The sequence below is a fragment of the Lutra lutra genome, chromosome 4, assembly GCF_902655055.1.
Source record: "Lutra lutra chromosome 4, mLutLut1.2, whole genome shotgun sequence".
Classification (NCBI taxonomy): Eukaryota; Metazoa; Chordata; class Mammalia; order Carnivora; family Mustelidae; genus Lutra; species Lutra lutra.
In genome coordinates this window covers 160,608,713-160,623,352 of record NC_062281.1, presented here as the reverse complement: position 1 = coordinate 160,623,352, position 14,640 = coordinate 160,608,713, and the positions used below count along the sequence as shown (strand labels likewise).

Sequence of the window (14,640 nt, the reverse complement as noted above, 5' to 3'; positions counted from 1 at the left end):
AACTAGAACTTGGCCCATTACTCTCCTTTCTTAGTTAAGCTGCTCAGTGTGAAGACACGGAGAACACAAGAAAGCTACTGGCTGGACAGCAAGTGAGGCTCAGATACATTGTCCTTCTGGGTCTGTCATTTTCCTTCTGGACAGGCATATATCTATTCCACTGATTTCATTTTTCTGGTAGTACTCTGAATAATATAAATTTTGGTACCAAGATTGACTCTAGAAAAATAGAATCATAAGTTTTCTGACTAAGTTCTGGGTTTCATGACTTGGTTTTCTAATAGGATTATTCGGAAAGGGACTGATGACTCTATTCCCAATGGTAAAGAGCACATGGGTAGCCCAGGACCTGATGTTGCAATACACAAGGCTTCACCAGTGGATGCTGGTAATCAAAGTCTTGCAAAAGGTAAGGTTCTGGTGACCAAGTATTGGATGCCTTAAAACATGTTAGTGATACTAAGGAGCATACATAACAAGATTCATTGGATGTCCATGTTGTACTGGAGAAAGTGCAAAAAGGGAAGAACAATGTGGAGGATTCAAATTCTCAGACATAAATAAATAAATAACCTGAAAGCTTCTATGTCTGCACTGAAGATCACTCTGACCTGTAGCAACAAACTTTAGCCAGGACCCAGATTCTGAAACTAAACCCAGATATCATCATGCCTGTGTCTGAATTATCAGCAAACTGAATTCCGTATCTTCCAGGGTATCTTCTGTTACAATGAGAACACTGAGAATCTGGAATGGGGACATATGGGAAGAGCCCCATAAAACTGGAGCCATCAAACCCCTAAATTCTACTGTCTTCTTTGCCAGTTGGGGAGGATATCTATTCCAGCTAGGTGTTCCAGAAGCAGAGAAATTACCTCAGGATAGATTTGGGTATACAGCACCAGCTAGGTGGCAATAACTAGCAGGGTTGAAGGAAGGCTCTCCGGGAGGTTGCATCTGCTTTAAATCAATGTCTAATATATGGTGCTGTGTCTCTCATAGCCAGGACTCTCCCACCCAGGACTTAAAGGGTGGAAATAGGAGAAACACCACTCATTTTTACCCCCAGTGATTTGATCAGCAAAACTTGGAGTACTTATCACTACAACCTTGTGTTTTGTTGTCCTAGTGATCTTACTTCCAAAAGTAGGAGTGCTTCCACCAGGAGACACAAGAATGACTGCATGAAGATAACTCCTGGACACTTTAGGCTCCTCATGGGTCTAACTCAGAAGCAGTGACTGTACTGGATCGATCCTGATTACCAAGGAGGAAATAGGCAGTTTCCTTACCATGAAGGTAAGAAAAAATATGCTTGGAATAGAGGAAATACATGGGCATCTCATAGAACTACCTTGCCCTGTCATGAGAGTAAATGGGAAAATGCCACAGTCCAATTCAGGCAAGACTAGTGATGGCCCAGATACTTTAAGAGTGAGGGTCTGGGTCATGCCGTCAGGCAAAAACAAAACAAAACAAAACAAAACCCCCACAACCGACTGAGGGGCATTCAGAGGGTAAAGCAAGTATGGAATAGGTAGTGGAAGAAGGCTGTTATAAATGCTAAAGATGGCCATGTCCTAGGTTATAGAAATAAAGAGGGAAATTACTTCTAGCATTTTCCTGCTTTGTTATGAATATGATTATGCATGTGTGCACACGGGTGTCAGATTTTTTCTTTCTTGTCTTATATCCTGCACAGAACCCAGACATGTGGTACTAATAGTCAACTTTGTATCATAGCATATAGGTCACAGGATTTCAGGGAGAAGAGAGAATACCCTCCAATGACTTTGCTTTGTGGGTGGGGAAAAGGATCAACAGGCATTCAATCAGATGAAGGTTAGCTGGTGGAAGTGTGACTTTATTATACTTAATTTTTGGAGTATGGTTTAATGGAATGTGTGAATGATAAGAGGACAAATGGTAGACTGCGATGACTAGCTTTATGTGTCAGCTTGGATTGGCTGGAGTCCCCGTTATTCAATTAAACAAAAGTCTAGGTATTGCACTAAAAATTTCATGGGTACTGTTAGCATCTGTAATCAATTGCATTTAAGAACAGGATATTTCCTTGATAAACGGGGAGGCCTAATCCCCTCACTGAATAGCCTTAAGAGCAGACATTTAGAAGGTAGAAAATGCAAGAGAAGAGATTCTCCCTTAGAGGTTCTGTAACACCTTTGTTGTGCCAGTGAAACCCATTCCCTATTTCTGATCGGCTAGCTACAGGATCATCAACTTGTGCTCTTTTAAGGAACCAAGTCTGTGTAATGTGGTTAAGCAGCAAGGAACAGAAAGCAGGCAGAAAGGAACTGCAATGGGGAGAGGGCAGACAGCCTGGGGGACAGGCCACTGTTCATGACTTACATGGATAGTCAGAGCTACAGCTGGGTAGGAGGACGGTAACAGGCAAACAGGTAGGAATCTTGGGAAAGGGTGAGATGGAGAAGGACAGACAGTCTGATGCACAAGAGGATGAGAGCAGGAGACTGGCTATGGGCAGAGTGAAAGTGGGAAGTGGGCAGAAGACAGCAGACAGGAGAGACTGACACGATGGTAGGCAGGAGGCCGTCGGGGCTCATCCTTGTCCCCCCAAGGGTTAGAGGAGCTTCCTGAGATGCAGGTGGATCCCATTCTTGGACATCAATACAATTCTTGGAGTGGGAACAGTGACCCTGAAAGGATCTGGTGCCAGCTCAAAGCGGAGTGGGGTCAGGGCCACCACCACCTTCATCTCATTCATGGCAAACTGCTTCCCGATGCAGTTCCTGGGTCAGGGAGGGAAAAGGAAATGAGAGGTGGCCTCAAACCCCCTGCCAGGAACAGCACATTCAGGGGCCTCCTGCATGGGCCCAGCCTGGATCCCTTTTCCTCAGGACACATGCACATCTCTACGCCTACCCCGCCTGCTTCTTTCACTCTCTCCCCCTGACCTTTGACAAAACCTACGCTCTTCCAGGATTAGCTTCTATTCCCATCTGTTCTCTCAGTAGGCCTGAAATGCCATTACAAGAAGGTCAGCACCTTGTGCCTCAGGGCTAAGTCTAGTGATCACTAAAACAGTTAATTATTAATTTGGTTGCTCCCTGTACAAGCCATTTCTGGTTTCACAATGGGGAGAGCAGGACAGGGCAGCAGAGGTGGTGGGCTGGGCCATCCTTCAGGCCCTAACCATCTGGAGCACACAGGGGTCCAGATCCTCAAAGGATGGACAAGACAGAGTTGGATAAGGAAATTAGAACAGCACAGAGAAGCTTCTGCAGGGGGTGAGCCTTAGTAACTCTCAACCTGCTGCACCATCACCTGCCAGGTTGGGTCCAGACTCCTGCCTCCCCCTCAGCCCCTCAGTCAACCAGCTGTTGTAGTCTTCCAGTTCTACTGCAGAAATGTCTCTGCTTGCCATCCCTCTACCTCCTCACCCAGACTTTTCTGCTCCCAACCTTCACTTCCTTCCCGTGAAGCCCCAGCCAAGCTCAGAGCCTCCCTCGCCCTTCATCACAGCTACAACATGTCCACATGCCTCAGCTGACATCAAAGTCCTCTCTGGGTTGTTGGCTCACTCACTTGTCACCTGCTCAACTCCTCCTCCTCCCAACTCAGCTCCTGCTGAGGAGATCCCAAGGAATGCTCTCCCTCCACCTCTGCCTGCCACATGCTCAAGGCTAAGGGCAATGCCAGCTTGCCCTCACCCCCACCTCTGCCCAAGTGCTCTTCATTCCTGGACCCTGACATCACCCTAATACTTTAGTCAAGGAGACATCATTTTCCATTTTGGATAGTGCCAGGAACATAGAGTTTCCTACAGTGGAGTCAATTAGTAAATGAGTGAGTGCACGTAAAAAAGAAAGGAAGAAAAGGAGGGAGGGAGGAACGGTGGGAGGAAGGAAGAAAGGAAGGAAGGAAGGAAGAAGGGAGAGAGGGAGGGAGGGATGGAGAGAGGGTGGGAAGAAGGAAGAAAGAATAAAAGAAGGAAAGAAAAAATGAGAAAGGAAAGAGAGAGAGAAATAAATAAATTAAGGAAGGAAGGAAGGAAGTCTCTTTTGAATGGAGGCATTTATTTCTTGACTGTGAACTCCTGGAGGCAAGGGCACTATGCCATCTCATAGCAGAGGACTTGGCACACAGAGACAGGCTTAATAGACAGTATTAAAACTGAATGATGTCTATTGAACTGAAAAAGAAACCCACCTTGAATGGAATAAAATATGAGTAACCATTAATTCTGAGCTAGGAACTGAGCTGTCTACCCCTCTCTTCTCTCTACTGGCAGCCATATGACTTGCACCAATGTCTAGGAGGAAGGACTCAATCGCAGGGAGAAACAAATCCTGGAGCCAGTAACTGGAAGCACAATTTGCGTAAAGATGTGGTGTGAAAGTGGGTTCACTCTGTATGTGAAGGATTGACAGATTCCTGTATTTGGAAAAAAACGGTTTTCTAGTAACTGCTTACAAAGTTTCCTACAGTTACTATTTATAGGACAGTTTCAGCAGCACTGGGGGATTTCACAGCAGCCACACTGGACAATAGTCATCCCACTGAACAGCTACTTCACGTGTGCTTTACATTTTACACACCAGGTAACCTTCAAATGCCACGTGTTGTATATTTACAACAAACTGGATTTTCTCCCAAAAGCAATTTAATGTCCTCATTTTTAAATAATTGCTCATTTGATTGATTGGACTCTAAATGCAATATTAAGATATGTAGAGCCCAGATCAGATGTACCGATTGAACAACTGGGAAAACTGTCAAGTGTACATGACCATTACCATAGAGTCAATAATTCATTTGGTTGATGAAAATATAGCAACAACACAGATTAGTCGAGTACTTTATGAAGCACTTAAAAGACAGAGGAACCTTTCCTGTGTATGGCTGAAATATTTGAGGCATGCAGGAAGCTGAGTATGGAAGCACATGCAATGTAGTCAATGGTGCAGTGTGGAGGCAGAATGGGGAGTTGAGCAGAAAAGCCTGGTTTGAGATTGTGTGTAACGAAAACTTTTGTGTCCATCCTGTCTTTGACTTTGACAACACTTGAAAATTACATGTGAGAAAATCTAATTCTGTAAAGTCATACTCACAAAATGAAGAACTCACAAGAATACCCTGAGCTGTGGAACACCCACGGACACTGAATTGTGACTGGAGATTGGGTAAGAGCAATGGGTCAAAGTGTCCATGGCATTCAGTGATTACCAACTTTCTTTGCATAGAGACACATACCTCTTTCCCAGCACTCCAACATGCCACGGCATATCTACAGAAAACAACATAAATATAGCAGGTCAAAAGCCTCAGTCACCCCTCCTTCTGTTCTGGTACAAGTGCCTCACCTTGATCCCCCTGAGAAGGGCAGGAAAGCATGGCTGTGTCGAGAGGAATCTGGTGCAAACCGGGACGGGTCAAACACCTGCAGGGAGCACCAGAGCCAGGACAGGTGTGGTCAAGCCCTTCCTTCCAATCATTCAAGGGACAGCACACCCAGAGGTGGGACAGGAAGAGGGTTTGGTCTGGAGAGGTCATCCCACCTCCTCCTCCCAAGGTCATCATACCTCTGGGTTTGGCCACACCTTTGGGTTGTGGTGAAGGGCATAAAAGGAGAGCAAGACTAAGAATCCTGTGGGGCAGAAGAAAGACTGATCACACATGCCTTTGGAGCCCAGGTGCATCCACACACAGCTTGGCAGCCATCATGAGAGCCTTTCTCATCACCGTGAATGGAATGACAGCATTGCAGGAGAGGTGGGACAGACACAGCACAACAGGTAGGCACGTGTGCACAGGTTGGTAGATTAACCATGACCAGGCTGACGAGCAGGGAAGAACTGAAGGCTTACTTTTTGGAGCAACTCAAGGGACAACTCACATCAAGTACCATCCATGAGCCCTTGGGGAATATCCTGAACACCTCCATACTCACAACAACCCTCCAATGAAGGCTCACATCTCCATTGTTCCATGAGGGACCTGAGCCTCAGTGAGGCCGATCAATTTGTCTCTGACCACCCAGCTAGGATGTGGCAGGGCTGGGATTCAGAGTAGAGGGGAGCCGAACAGTGGCTTCCAGCCATGGCAGGGATCTCAGATCTGGTCATCAGCTACTCTCTACCATCATCCTGAAGCCTCCCTGGAGAGTGGACCATCTGAGCCATGATGGTGAATTCTCTGATCTTTCTCATTAGCATACACCCTATAAGGAACGACCTCCCATCTCCCTGCCCTGTCTGATGTTCTCTCAGGCACTCATATCTCAAAGAATGAGAATATTAGAGCAAAACCCAAAGCCACATTCAGGGGCTGTCATGTATTTGTTTCTTGGATTAAACTCTGTGGGGAAGCATACCATATACCTCATCTGACAAACAAAGGAAATATTGGTTCTCTTGAGGGAGAAATGACTCTGAAAGACATGCACCAACTGCCCAGAACATGTGGATTTCTGACCTTGCACACGTTCCTGTCGAGTGTTTATGGAGGGAGACTGGGAAAGTTCACACCTTTGGGTAAGGAACGTCCATCAGGGAAGGTGATGGGCTTGCTGAGCTCTCTGCCAACACCTGGAACTGGCGGATAGAGTTGCAGTGCCTCCTTGATGCACATGGTGGTGTAGGGCATCTGGTCCAGGTGGTCCCTAAACAAAACTATCCTGAAGGGCGGGCAAAGCCCTGGCAGCCAGGGAATTCTCTACTTGAAGCGTCGGGGCCTCCTATCTCATGAGCACTCACCAGGTAATGGAGGCACCATCCCCCAGGAAGCTCTGAACCTCCTCTTGGCATTTCTGCTGATGCTCTGGTGTGTGGCCAAAGCATAGAGGATCCAGGAGATGCCACTGGCTGTGGTGTCATGGCCCTCAAACATGAAGGTGTCCACTTCTGCACAGAGGTCCTTGTCGGAAAAGCTGCTCTTGTTCTCCATCTGGGAAGATACGGAGCGAGGACAGGGTTTGAGTTTGCCCCCCTCCTCCACACTTGTAGGCAAAGCCTCAGGCCTACCCTGCCACACTCACTCGGGCAAAGAGGAGGATGTCCAGGAAGTCCAAGTGCCTCTTGCTCCTGACCTTCTCCAGGTTTCCCTCCTCCTGCAGCTGAGCCTTCCTCAGCTTGATCACTCAGTCTGTCCAAAACAGTGTTCCCAGGCAGAGCTGAATGATCTGGGTGCCCAGACACAGACACTCACAGTAGCCCCAGTCAGGGTGCCAGGTGGATCAGGAAGAGTGTGGAAGTGGGTGTGTTTGTTGGGGTGCGAGCTCTAGCACCAGGTGCTTGCAGGTCATCACTCCCCTCAGCAGCACAGCCCAAGGAGCTCTGCTTGAATGCTGCTGGCAGGGGCTCTCATTCAACCTTCACCCATGGGGTGACACATGTAGCTGCTTGCATAGCACCTGGCACCCTAACACCTGCACCAGAGGAGTATCCAGGTGGGTGTTTCCCAGGCCCTGGAAGGGCAGCCAGGGGCAGGACTCAGCCTGAGGGTAAGGGGCCAGTCCCTTTGGGATGTGCCTGATGAAGGAGGGGAGCTTCCCAGAGGGCAGATACAACCTGTGTGTTGATGGGCAAGCTGGCAGGCCCGGTGGTTCCAGTGGCCTTCAGGGGTCAGCCTGTAGATGATGTCTTTCTGGTAAAAAACATTCCTTATCCGGGAAAGCACCAGGTTGTTCAGGTCCCGAATGGCTTGAAGGTAGGACTGGGAGTACCTGAAAAGGAGGATGCAGAATGGACTGGATGGAGGGAGGCATGTGACCTGGAGTGTGGTGGGCCTGTGTATGGGACAGGCAACTCTAGGCATTTGTCATGTTGTTCTTATACCCTCGAGTTTCTCGGCCCTTAATGAGGGACTTCGGCATCCAGGTTTCTTCCTGTGGCAGAGAGCAGGGTCTCTAATGAAGGCTTGGCGTGGGTTGAATCTGACTGTGGCCAGGGGCTCTCGGCAGAAAGTGACTCTTTGGGCTGGTAAACACCCAAGCTTGCTAACTGCCTTTCAGATAGTCCATCCCAGTGGTAAGAAATAGACCCTGCAACTAAGGATTTCACTGACCTATCTGCCTGTTGGTTGCCCTGGTAGCTGAAGGCACACTTCATAAGGATGTCTAAAGTCATCAAGGAGACGTGTCCAAAGATCTCCAGAGATGAGTTCTGGCTGAGGAGCTCCTCCCATTTGTCCTGTGGTAGAGGGACACATATATCTTTCTCTACTCCTCCAGAAGGCCCTGGCTGACAAGGTTAGACTCTCTCTCTGCCTCTCCAAATATTCTGATAAAATGCCCTCACTTCCTAAAGTAGTTGCGTTTCATCAGTTTAGCACCATATAGCCATGTGTTTGTAATATGGTAAGCATTTTCTCAGAATGCAGTCTGAGAAAGTTAGTTAATTGTTATTTAATTAATCATGATCTCTTATCATCTGACTTAGAAGTTTGGTGGTAACCACCTTTTAGGAGGTCAGAAAACATTGTTTCTCAGGGGACTACAGGCGAACATGTGTCTTGGGGTTGATCTACACATGAAACAGGTAAAGTCCCAATTTAGGGAGCAAGAGTCAAGGCAAAGGAAAGGGCTAAGACTGGGGTTTCTAAAGAAGGGATATCAGGGACTTCAGTTCCTCTTATTCAACAATGTCAGCTGAGCACAGTGAGTGAGAAATAGGGTCAGGCTCCGAGGTGATGTTATGGCAAGACCCAGCTCTGGAGGGTAGAGACTTGGTCTCCATTTCCCTGCACAGAATTGCGAAAATTCATCAGAAGCCATCAGCCCTAGCCCAGAGCCCACCTGAGTGACATCATGGGATGTCCACCTTGCCACTGAAGCTGCTACTTTCCGGGCCAGCCAGGGGAAGTTTGTCCTGTTGTCTAGGGTCATTGACTACTCTTCCTGTCCAAGTCAAAGACATGGAAGTGGGACAAGAAGGGACCCTTTATCCATCATGACTGTCTCTCCTGTGGGCAATGAGCAAAGAGTGGATGAAAATGGGTGCCTGGGTGCTTCCATGTTCCATCCATCCTCAGGGGGCCCTGTCTCATAATATGGTATAAGTGGGTGAATCTGGGGGCCACGTCTAATGGATGTCTGAGGGACACAGCTGTCTGAGAGTGGATTTTGTGAACTCTGCTGTGGGTGTGAGTGTGCAGGTGAGCAGGGGTTGAACTTACCAGCATCATTTGGACAGAGTCAGCCATGAGCCCCATATAGGGCTTCAGGATGTCACAGTGGAAGGCTGGGGTCAGCATTCTCCGGTGCTGGAACCACGTCGGCCCATTCAACAGGAGCAAACCATACCCTGGACTGCAATGTGTGTGTGTGTGTGTGTGTGTGTGTGTGTGTGTGTGTGTGTGTGTGTGTGTTGGGGGGAGGAACCTCTCAAGAGTTGTCTGGGGACAACTGGGGAGGAACCCAGGGTGTCAGAAGAATGGCATCCTGGACAAGGCAAGAAAGGACAGTGCATGTCAGAAAGGGGGCTTCCCAAAGCTTGGTGCACAGCTGTGAGATTGAGGTTGAAACAGGGCAGCACTGGGTTAATGGAGGACTTCAATGAAAAGTTAGTCTGAGATCATTACGGAGAACTGAGAAGTGATGTGCAAGAAACTGAACTGCAGGAGGGCTCCCCTACCATTAGGAATGGGTGAGGCTTTTATCTGAAGAAGAGAAAGGAAGCTCATTCAGAGTTGAGTGGAGTGACTGTGGTGCTGGTCACCTCTTATTTGTCTGGGCCAAATGGACATTTGTTGGTAACCTAAGCAGAAGGTGAACCGTAGTCCTTGTTAAATATACTTACCTATCCAGGGAGCCATGAATCTGTAGGAACCAAGGGGCTTTGGTCTGTAAGTAAGAAGGGCATTACAGGAAACTGGAGGTGACCATCGAACACAAGCTGCCCCCAGGAGGTAACTGTTGTCTAGTCCATTGTCCCCATCCCTTCCTGATGATTGTCAGCTGGCAATTTGTGTCAACCAACCTCCCACTTCCCTTTCAACCATGTCTTTCTGTCTTTCCTGATAGTTACCTCTCAGGAAGGCAGACTGATTGTCCCACCACAGAGCCCTATGAAGTTGAATCAGTAAGAAATATAGCTTCTGTTCTCAGTGCTAGTGACAAAAGAGTAACTTGTCCAGTGGGTTTTTTGTTTATTTGTTTTCTTCCTTTTTTTGTTTTTGTTTTTTATTTTCTGTGGTGGCTCAGTCATTCCACGTGGCAGCACAGGCAACAGATCGGGGTTCCATGCTAGCCATCATGAATAAGAAATTGTCTTGAGTTCTGGGATCACACCATTGTGATGAAGAAAGTTAGCAAGAAAGAAGGAAAGAATAAAAGGTGGAAAGAATGAAAAATGAAAAGGAGGAAAGGAAGGTAGGAAGAAAGAGAGGGAACAAAGGAAAGAAGGAAGGAGGTAGGGAATGGAGGAAGGAAGGAGATTAAGAAGGAGAGAGAGAGATAGAGAAAGAAAGAGAGGAAAGGAAGGAAGGAAGAAGAAAGAAAGAGAGAGTAAAGAAAAAGAGAAGAGAAGAAAAGAAAAAGGAAAGAAAAGAAGGAAGGCAGGATGGAAGGAGAAAGAAAGAAAGAGAGGAAAGGAAGGAAGGAAGGAAGGAGAAAGAAAAAGAGAGAGAAAAGAAAAAAGAGAAGAGAAGAGAAGAAAAAAGGAAAGGAAAGGAAAGAAGGAAGGAAGGAAGGAAGGAAGGAAGGAAGGAAGGAAGGAAGGTAGGAGAAAGTACAAGAGGTAATTCCTTACAGGTGTTTAAACTTTCAAATTGAGTAACAGTATTCAGGTTTCTGCTGGCTCTTGGGCTTGAAGAATGGCAGGTAGAGGGTCAGATTTAATGACTGAGCCAACAGTCTCCCCTGAAATGTCACAGTACCCCAGGAATGTATCCAAGTGGGAAGAACCACTCCAACAGACAAGTGGGTTTGCACTCACCAGATCACCCCAGGATCACCTTCATGTAGTCTGGGTCATAGACTATGAGGCTAACCCTGCTCCCCCATAGCCAGCGAGGACTGGCCCATGGATATTTCTCTGCCCTTTTCTGAAGCTCTTGTAGCTCCTGATCATCATGGAGCTGTAACCAAGGGAAAGACAAATCAATAAAACCTTGCCTCCTCTTTAGGTCCAGTGCTTGGAGAGGGGGTGGAGGGTCGATGGCGACATGGAGATAGTTCTGGATATCAACAGTGATTAGGAGTTTGGAAATGTTTCTGATGAGCAAGTCTCTGATAGGGATTCCAGATTCATGGAACTTACGTTCTAGTGGAAGTAGAGGTGGGAAAGTCAATCATGCCCTCTATTGATATGTGTTGTCCAATGACGTAAAGAGGCTTCACTGTGCTCCCAGGTCACGTCCATTGCTGCGACCAACCTTCTGCTTGGATCCAGTGCAGGGACTGCATAGTGGGAACCTCTTACCATGAAGCTATGTTACCTCATCCTCCAGGGTCTCTCAAACCTGTGCAGCAGGGGCCCCTGGGGAATCCTTTTTCAGCACAGCTGCCTTCCTCCTTTCCAATTGCTTGCTCTCCAAGCCAGTTGGCTTCCAGAAACTCCTGCTCCTGGGTTGTGTCTGTAGTTCATTTAGGGACCCCAAGGAGCTAGACGGTGTTCTGTCTGGCTCTTCCTCTCTCCGGGTCACTTGACACCCACTGGTCTGTCAACTTTCCAGACAACTGCTTGGGAAAGCCATCTCTTCCTGAGCAGGTGTAGCCAGGGCAGCTGAGACTCTTATAGAGGACATGGTGCCTATTGTGGCAGTGGCAGTAACTCCGTAGGCTGAAACTCAGTGTCTATTAGCTTTCAGGCTATGGCCACTCACACAGGCAGTGGTCCACGACAGCTTTTCACCTGCCTCCTCCTGGGAACTGGGGTCACAAAAAATGTCCCCAAGTGAGATACCATGACAGTGGACAGAAAATAAAGGGTCAGCACAGGCAATCAATTGTCAGGTGCTGTGGGCTGTGCTGACCTGTGGTCTCCAAGACAGGGGGGAGGATCTGGGAAAAGATGAGGCTGTTTGCTCATGGATTTCCATACAGAAGTTCCCCTTTCATGTTTCCTGACTCATTTCAGCCCTATTTAGTGCAGCAGGTTTGGTAACCTACAAACTTGCTTGTCTTTCATAGGCATTACCATTATTTTCAATTTTTATAATTAGAGTGTAACTGTGACCATTGGTCTGTGCCAGGTGACATTTGGAGATTAGTATAACTCACACGAGACTATAATAATCATCATCCCCATTTTACAGATGAGGAAACAGAAGGATAGAGCAAGTATTTGAAGTATGTGGCAGAGCTAGGGTAGAATCCAGATAGCTTGGCTCAGAGCCCATATGCTTCCCTGTCTCATTTGTTATATGTCACCTGGCCTAAAAGATTAGTTTTATCCTACTGCACATGGCAGTCTAATTCCTGACTTAGCCAATAAGAGAGATACCAAATAAATGAAGTCTTAGATTTGTAAGAGGAAGAAAAATCTGGCTGCAATATAATAGGCCAGCAGAAGCTGAGGGCTGATTGGGCACTGGGAGTAATAGGAGTTATGGAAATAGAACTCCTGTGCTTACGGTATCCATACCATCCATGTAATGGGAGTCAGTGGAGGAAATTTTAGTGGTTGCTTAGGCCAAATCCTGCCTCAGAAAGGGGACAACTGCATCTAACAAAAGGTCGCATTTTCTCCAAATGGGCAATCTGGAAGCCATTAGTGCAACAATTTGCATAAAGAAACTGGCCTATGACTGTCTCCCTGTGGCTGATGTGAGGTTTCTGTCTTTGGCTCCATTCAGCTGAAATCGCTTGGCCTCCTCAGCAACATCCCCAGGCTAGGCTTGTTCAGTCCACACACCACAAGACAGCCCCTCCTCACATGCCCCCACTTGCTGATTCCCTGCTGAAGGACCAGTACTGACAGAGCTGGAGAGTAAGTACCATCTCCAATCTAGCTGCAAGCTGCTCCTTCCTCTGTCATTCCACAACCTGCTCAGGCATCTCTTGGGGTCAGCTCTGTGCTGGTAACTGGGTACTGGAAGGAGGTGACATCCTCAGCCCAAGGAACCCACAGTACTGTGGTTGGGGAAGGAGAACTAGGAGGTAAACAGATTCTTTTAATGGTGCAACTCAATGTCAATACTCTTTATCTGCCCCATCCTGGAAAACTTCTCTCTCATGAGTGCCAGTAACTTGTCAGGGTTTTAACACTGAAATCACCAGTCTGGAACACCTCATAGTCTCAGGGAAACCAAGCTGGTTGGTTCCTTGCACCGGACATGACCCCCAATCTGGCAGGTGAACCTGTTTTCCAGGGACCTGACCCCCGATTCCTGTCTATGGTCTCCATAAGCTGTGAACCCCTCTGATGTCTGTGTTCCCAAGCAGCTCAGGGCTAGGCTTCAAGGATAGGATTGAGTGGCCAGGACAGGGGAGCATCAGGAAGGGTGTTCTGAGAGAGGAGCTGGGGCTCCTCAGCTAGGAGGGGAAGACTCAGGAAGGAACAGCCATCATCCTTAAGGTGCAGTGTAACTGTCTCTCAAAACAAGGTAGTGCTTAAAATAAAACCCATGAGAAATTGAACTAGCCTGGCAAGCATGCTTAAATGTTACCTTAAGAAGAACATGCATTAGCAACAGGTCTCTGGGGGAGAGGATGATTTACGTCTTGGAAGTTGAGCAGGCAGGTATGCCCGGCCCCGCTCAGGATGGAAGGCCGTCTGCTTCATTTTTGGATGTTACTCCCCTGCCTCAGATCCAGCCTACCGTTAATCAGTCATCATGATAATCCCCTTAAATGTGCTTGTTCAATTATAAGTTCTATACTGCTTAACCATATATATCCTACTCTCCTTGCTTATCTAAAAGATTTGAAATCAATGTATAACTCCTATTCTTTCTTATTTATCTATAAAGCATATGGTTAATATATAAGCCGTCTTCGGCTCCTTTGTTAATTGTTATCTTGTATCTAATAAATACGGGACTGAGCAGTTGTTTAGGGCAACAGTCTTCTCTACTGTCATCCCTGCTCCCTTTCTCTTGCAGCTGACTTATTTGTGCCTCATTCTTCTCCCGTGCACCCTCAGGAAGCGGCAGTGCAGGACTGCATTACAGCCTGCAGATCTACTTTAGGAAAGAGGGTGAGACCAGCCTGAGGGCACCAACACAGGGTCCCTTCCAACATGGAGCTCCCAGGAGTGGAGTGAGGAGCCAAGATCTGAGCAGTAAGTTGGGTGTTCCCCCAAGGCACATGTGCTAGTCACACGAGAAACCTATGTGGGATACATCTGATGACCAGGATGATGCTCCAGGAGCCCTGGATGCCCAGCATTCCCACTCCCCTCCAGCCCCTTCCTACCTCATGCCTATCCCGAAGAGCCAGTGGGAAGGAGGAGATGGGAACTCCTGGACTGCTCTGAGCAGCCACTGCCTGTACAGGTACAGCTGTGCTGCCTTGAGCAGCAGCAGAACCAGCCCTAGCACGGAGGCTACTTGCAGGAGCCCAGGGACACTGCCCAGGGGTCTGATGACACTCAGCACAGAGATACTCATGGTGCAGGTGCTGCTGGATTGCTGACTCTCCCTGACTGTCACTGACTGTTGGGGACCTCCCCTGAGCATTCCAGCCCAGACAGTCAGGGGAGAATGGCTCTGCCCACC

General features: G+C 47.7%; 1 pseudogene; it reads right to left on the bottom strand.

The window, feature by feature from the left end:
* Positions 1 to 2,006: 2,006 nt before the first annotated feature.
* On the bottom strand, positions 2,007 to 14,636 carry LOC125097019 (cytochrome P450 4A11-like; annotated as a pseudogene).
* Between the last annotated feature and the right edge of the window lie 4 nt (positions 14,637 to 14,640).